Here is a 7,039-nt window from a genome sequence, read left to right as displayed (position 1 = left end):
GGAACGCGGCGGAACCGCGTTCCGGCACCTTTTTCCGGGCCGGCCGCACCGGAAATAGCCCCTCCCACACCGGAAATAGCCCCTCCCAAATTTTACTTGCATTCCTGTTCTCTAAAGGGGCGGTCCTAGGGTTTGATGAGGGCGTGGCCAGGTTTGAGTTCCGCCACCTTTTCTCCGAGAAAAAAAGCCCTGGGTTTATCTAACGTGTTATCAAGGTTGGCTTAACATATTTTGTTCAGCTCCAATTTGCTTTGTTAATTTCATCAAATTGGCCATATTAACTGATAATTATTTCTTGACAGGAGATTTCACTTGGGATATTCCCTGTCAAAAGAGTAAAGCTGCAAATTTAGTAGAAAGCATTGAGACAAGACTGTTTATAAACATGACAATCCCTCCTTAGGGTCATTTCTAAAAAGAATTTTCCTCTTTGCTGGTTCTTAATAATATATTTTCCACAAAACACTTGAGCTTAGCTCATTATTATTTGCATTTATTGTTTTTGCACAAAACTTTTAAAATATTTTATGACATAATTCCATAAATGATTTTTTTTAAAAAAGACTATTAGAAATATTTAACATTTCCCTTAATTACCCTTTAAATCTTATGAAAGTGCCTTGAACCAGCATATTTGAGAAGCTATGGTGAAGTTAGGGAAGTTGGTATTCCTCCTCGCTACTCATATTTAGAGTTCAAAGTAGAAGTAAAACATACGCTCATTGATAATGATGATAATTCCAGTTTATACACAGGACAACTTAGAAATAAGCTTAGGACAAATCTAGTAATTCACATGCCTTGAATTTTTCTGCTAAAGGGGACAAAATATTACTGAGGTTTGTGCTTAAGCAATTTATTTTTTTAAAAAGTCTTGATTATTTCCAGTGCATTTTATTTTCTTCTTTTAGGTGTCAAAGAACTCAAGATAGCGATCACAACCACTTGATCAAAGGCTACGCCTTTTATCTGTGATACACATAAAAGTAGCAGAGCTTTGATCACATGGCTATGACTGTTTTTTATTATTATTATTATTTTTACACCTATCCCTGAAGATGCTTCTCCTGGGGTAGTATAATAACAGTGATTCATTTGCAAATAATTTGTGATGAAAGATTTTACTGCAGTACAGATTGCTCAAGGGAAATGTACCTTGTTCAGATTTGATGCTGTTCAAATGATAGATAAATCATAAATATTAAATATGCATATAATATATAAATTGCTTGAATTTTCCAAGTTGCAGAGAGTTGTAGCCAAACCCATTAAAAGCCAATAAATTGAAAAAGATAGCTGTTAAGGTTTAGACTAAATTACTGTTATTGCTAATATTTCTGTTATTTAGTTTATTGGAAACTGATTTGAGTAAAAGCAGGGTGGATACTGTAAGAGGTCCTCAATAAGAGAAGGATAGTGATATGAATTAAGTAGGGCTAAGACAAGTAAGTAGGCACAGGCATTTTTCAAGAAAGGTTTCCCCCACCCACAAATTTCTGTAAATAATGTGTGATAAATTATGCACCACCAAGTCACGGTTGATTTCCAGCAACCCCCAACTTTCTCATAACGATCTATCCTTAACCTGGTCTTTCGGTGCATTCATTGCCACTGTTACTGAATCTAATCTACCTTGCTGCTGGTTGTTCTCTTTCCTTGCATTTTTCCTAGCATTAGACTTTCTCCAGAGTGACAAGTATGAAGTAGGATAATTTGAGCCTCATCATTTATGCTTGAAATGAGAACTCTGGATTGATTTGATTATACATTTCTTTGCTTTCTTTGCTGTCCAGGGTATTTTCAGGAGTCACTCCAACATCACAGTTCAAAAATAGCAATACCCTAGTATATATCTATTCTAAAGTTTATTTATTTTTTGTTTTCCACCAAAAACATTGGGGAACCCTGAAAATGAGTCTCCATCTACAGATTAGTATCAAATACTATTAGTAATCACTGAGAATTTAACTGACATTCCCTTAACTACATAGAAAAGAATTTATATCAGTTGGAAAGATCAAATTAGTAAAATAGTAACAATAACAATCTGCTAAACACAGTGCCACAAAATTGAGAAACACAGATAAAGATATGAACAGTTACATGTACATGACTTCTNGTTTCTTAGATGTATATATGCCCCCAAGATGTTTATATGGCAACATATTCTTTAACTGTTATTGGCTAAGAAAGAATTCAAAATTCTTAAGACTGTATATGAGTTTTATAATTTTTTAATAATTGATATAAAGTATTTTTCCTGCTGAATTTTATTGCAATAGTTTTAGTTTTATATATAAACAAAAAATAAATAAAACAAATATTGGGTTTTCACTTAGGATGTTAATGACAAAGTTATTATATTAATATAATTCTCTAAATAATTCATTTCCATGAATAAGGCCCCTGTTAGCTAATGGATTGATTTTGAATGTTTTATTGGCAATATATTGTCTAATTCAGGAGCTGCAGTCTTTTTTTCTAGAGAAGGCTATGTTTTCTCCAGATAACTTGTTGTCAATAGGATGACAATTATGGTATAACTGAACCATAAATTGGTCAGGGCCCTCTTTCCAATTTTTTATAACCCATCAACGTCTTTCCCAAGCACTAGGTTGACAGGAAAGTGACAGATATTTTTTTTCCAGAGTTCTAAAAGGCATTTAGAAACACAAATGGAAATGGTTATAACTATTTTGTATGTCACCAACATGAAACTGAGAACCAATTTGATGTACTAATTAAAGCACGAGGAAAAATCATTTTAAGCACATTTTTTTTAAAAAAAAGTTGGGATAAAATATAAGATTGTGAGGTATACCTGTGTTACATTTAGCATGACAGATTTATAGCTCATAAAATCATTATGCTCTTTCTCAGTATGGTACAACTGTTTGAGACAAACAATAAGAGATTAACTCACTGTTCTTTTTCATGAAATAAAGCAGCCATTATGCTGGTCAACTAATTATCGCAGTTTACACAGCTTTATCACACAGTTGTTTAAGACAGAGACTGTGTACCAATGAATATTAAAAACTAAAAATAACTTTTTGAGGATCTATTCACAAAGTGAGGTCTGATTTTAAGCATCAATCTCTTTTGAGGAAGACTGTTTAGTCCCCGAATCCAATATTTTTCCTCACTTCTTCCACCTTCATGGCATTTTTATTATTATTATTATGTATTACTTATTAAATTTATTGGTCGCCCATCTTACCACAGAGTAACTCTGGGCAACTTACAATGTTAAAAGGATAAAACTGTACAAAACCTATACACAAACAAAATACTATAAAAATAAAAGTAATTATTTTTATATAGATAATCTTAGATTTGAAAAAAAATCTTGATCTAGAATGGACTGAGTTCAGATCATCTGTTGTGTCCTATGTGTTCTGAATTATTCCACTCCGACTCAGAATTCTGTGATTGAATGTAAATTTCCCCCTTAGTATATATGTAACCCACTTCCAGTTTCAAATAAAATACCAGTGATGCCATGCTTTATTGTATGCAGTATCTGAAAAATACTGAACTTTTTCAATAAAAAAATGAATTTATTCAGTAGGATTGGGAGTGTAGATTATGAAAGCTACAAAAGCATCAGTAAAGTTAAATTTCTAGCATTTGATGCATAAGCCTTATAACATTTTTTTTAAATCTCCTAGCCATCTGCTTCATTATTCCTAAATCAGATTTCAGATTCTGTCCTTTCAGTGCAAGAGATGAGATGTATAAATATAGTGCTCAATGAGAAACAGAGCTTGCTGTAGTGGTAGTTTGTTTAAGAGTTGAAGCAATGTAGAATCAGCTATATTAAATTCTTAATACTAGGGTGATATCTATACAAAAGATGTGTTTGCCTATTGAGATGAGACAAAACTAAAATAAAAAAAACATACTAGTTTTATTCCTGGACAAAATCATTGAGTTAGACTTATACACCACTCTATAGTACTTTATAGCACTCTTTGAGTGGTTTACAATGTCAGCATATTTTACCAACCTTGGAAGGATGGAAGGCTGAGTCAACTTTGAGCCCCATTAGGATTAAACTCCAGGCTGTGGGCAGAGTTTGCCTGCAATACTGCATTCTAACCACTGCACCACCACTGCTACTTATTGATGTAAAATCCTTGATGTAACTGAGGAAATACTGCAATAATGCCAGAAAGATATGAAAAGCAGATAGGGATTCTCTGATACTTTCCAATTAATATTTTATTTAAAAGAAAATGCATTGCATCTTTTAATTAAATGTAGCTAATGTAGCTACATTACATAACAAAATGCAATTAAAATATTATAAGACACAGCAAAAAAGCAAAAACTGGAAGGGGAAGCATTTTAATTTTTCTAAAAGTCGTCGGAGAACTTGCCTGATGACTTAGCAGAAGATTTCAGAGATGAGTCTCTACACCCAAAAATGGTCATCCCACTTGTCAGGAAAGCTTCCCAACTTTCTTGGCCTCTTCAAAGGAAGCAATAGGGGACACTAAACACTTGCAATTAAAATACTGAAAATAGTTCCATTTTCCATTCAGTAAGACTCGGGAAGTCTATTTTCTCTGTGGGATATTTAATTTTCTGATGAATATGATCTGTTAATTTTTCTTCCTTTGCCACTTAGACTTATTTCCTATTTGATCTGCTCTAAAGAAACAAGCAGGATTTGGGAGGGAGATTGATAGTGCTGGCTTTCTGCCACTATCCTATTTTCCCTAAATAATTTGCTCAGATAGGGGAGATAATAACCACACCTATCATGTGTTGCCTGATACCAGAAAACATGTTCCTATGTTCTTTACTTCAGCCAATCTAATTTTTAGGACTGACTTGCTGAATAAGCAGTTAATTTTTTATTTTATCCTGATTGCTATTTATTGCAAGCTATTCCAGAGAAGGTTGGTTCCAGTTAGAGTAGGAAACATAGGGAAAACAGAAGGAAAAAAACTACAGTTTTCATGTATAGGAGTGTGGGTGTGTGATACATAGTATTGTAGCAGAATAACAAATATCATGTAAGAAATGCTTTAAATCAGAGCTTCCAGAGGGCTAACGAAAGGAAGCTGTCTAACACTGAGAGTGGTTTATCTAATGTGTTATCAAGGTTGGCTTAACATATTTTGTTCAGCTCCAATTTGCTTTGTTAATTTCATCAAATTGGCCATATTAACTGATAATTATTTCTTGACAGGAGATTTCACTTGGGATATTCCCTGTCAAAAGAGTAAAGCTGCAAATTTAGTGGAAAGCATTGAGACAAGACTGTTTATAAACATGACAATCCCTCCTTAGAGTCATTTCTAAAAAGAATTTTCCTCTTTGCTGGTTCTTAATAATATATTTCCCACAAAACACTTGAGCTTAGCTCATTATTATTTGCATTTATTGTTTTTGCACAAAACGTTTAAAATATTTTATGACATAATTCCATAAATGATTTTTTTTTAAAAAAAAGACTATTAGAAATATTTAACATTTCCCTTAATTACCCTTTAAATCTTATGGAAGTGCCTTGAACCAGCATATTTGTGAAGCTATGGTGAAGTTAGGGAAGTTGGTATTCCTCCTCGCTACTCATATTTAGAGTTCAAAGCAGAAGTAAAACCTACACTCATTGATAATGATGATAATTCCAGTTTATACTGTACATAGGACAACTTAGAAATAAGCTTAGGACAAATCTAGCAATTCACATGCCTTGAATTTTTCTGCTAAAGGGGACAAAATATTACTGAGGTTTGTGCTTAAGCAATTTATTTTTTAAAAAAGTCTTGATTATTTCCAGTGCATTTTATTTTCTTCTTTTAGGTGTCAAAGAACTCAAGATAGCGATCACAACCACTTGATCAAAGGGCTACTCCTTTTATCTGTGATACACATAAAAGTAGCAGAGCTTTGATCATATGGCTACGACTGTTTCTTCTTCTTCTTATTTTTTTACACCTATCCCTGAAGATGCTTCTCCTGGGGTAGTATAATAACAGTGATTCATTTGCAAATAATTTGTGATGAAAGATTTTACTGCAGTACAGATTGCTCAAGGGAAATGTACCTTGTTCAGATTTGATGCTGTTCAAATGATAGATAAATCATAAATATTAAATATGCATATAATATATAAATTGCTTCAATTTTCCAAGTTGCAGAGAGTTGTAGCCAAACCCATTAAAAGCCAATAAATTGAAAAAGATAGCTGTTAAGGTTTAGACTAAATTACTGTTATTGCTAATATTTCTGTTATTTAGTTTATTGGAAACTGATTTGAGTAAAAGAAGGGTGGATACTGTAAGAGGTCCTCAATAAGAGAAGGATAGTGATATGAATTAAGTAGGGCTAAGACAAGTAAGTAGGCACAGGCATTTTTCAAGAAAGGTTTCCCCCACCCACAAATTTCTGTAAATAATGTGTGATAAATTATGCACCACCAAGTCACGGTTGATTTCCAGCAACCCCCAACTTTCTCATAACGATCTATCCTTAACCTGGTCTTTCGGTGCATTCATTGCCACTGTAACTGAATCTATCTACCTTGCTGCTGGTCGTTCTCTTTCCTTGCATTTTTCCTAGCATTAGACTTTCTCCAGAGTGACAAGTATGAAGTAGGATAATTTGAGCCTCATCATTTATGCTTGAAATGAGAACTCTGGATTGATTTGATTATACATTTCTTTGCTTTCTTTGCTGTCCAGGGTATTTTCAGGAGTCGCTCCAACATCACAGTTCAAAAATAGCAATACCCTAGTATATATGTATTCTAAAGTTTATTTATTTTTTGTTTTCCACCAAAAACATTGGGGAACCCTGAAAATGAGTTCGGGAGTCCGCAAGTCCCCATCTACAGATTAGTATCAAATACTATTAGTAATCACTGAGAATTTAACTGACATTCCCTTAACTACATAGAAAAGAATTTATATCAGTTGGAAAGATCAAATTAGTAAAATAGTAACAATAACAATCTGCTAAACACAGTGCCACAAAATTGAGAAACACAGATAAAGATATGAACAGTTACATGTACATGACTTCT

This window comes from Protobothrops mucrosquamatus, unplaced genomic scaffold (assembly GCF_001527695.2).
Source record: "Protobothrops mucrosquamatus isolate PMUCROS unplaced genomic scaffold, P.Mucros_1.0 scaffold1382, whole genome shotgun sequence".
Taxonomy (NCBI): domain Eukaryota; kingdom Metazoa; phylum Chordata; class Lepidosauria; order Squamata; family Viperidae; genus Protobothrops; species Protobothrops mucrosquamatus.
Note: the sequence above shows the minus strand (reverse complement) of the source record.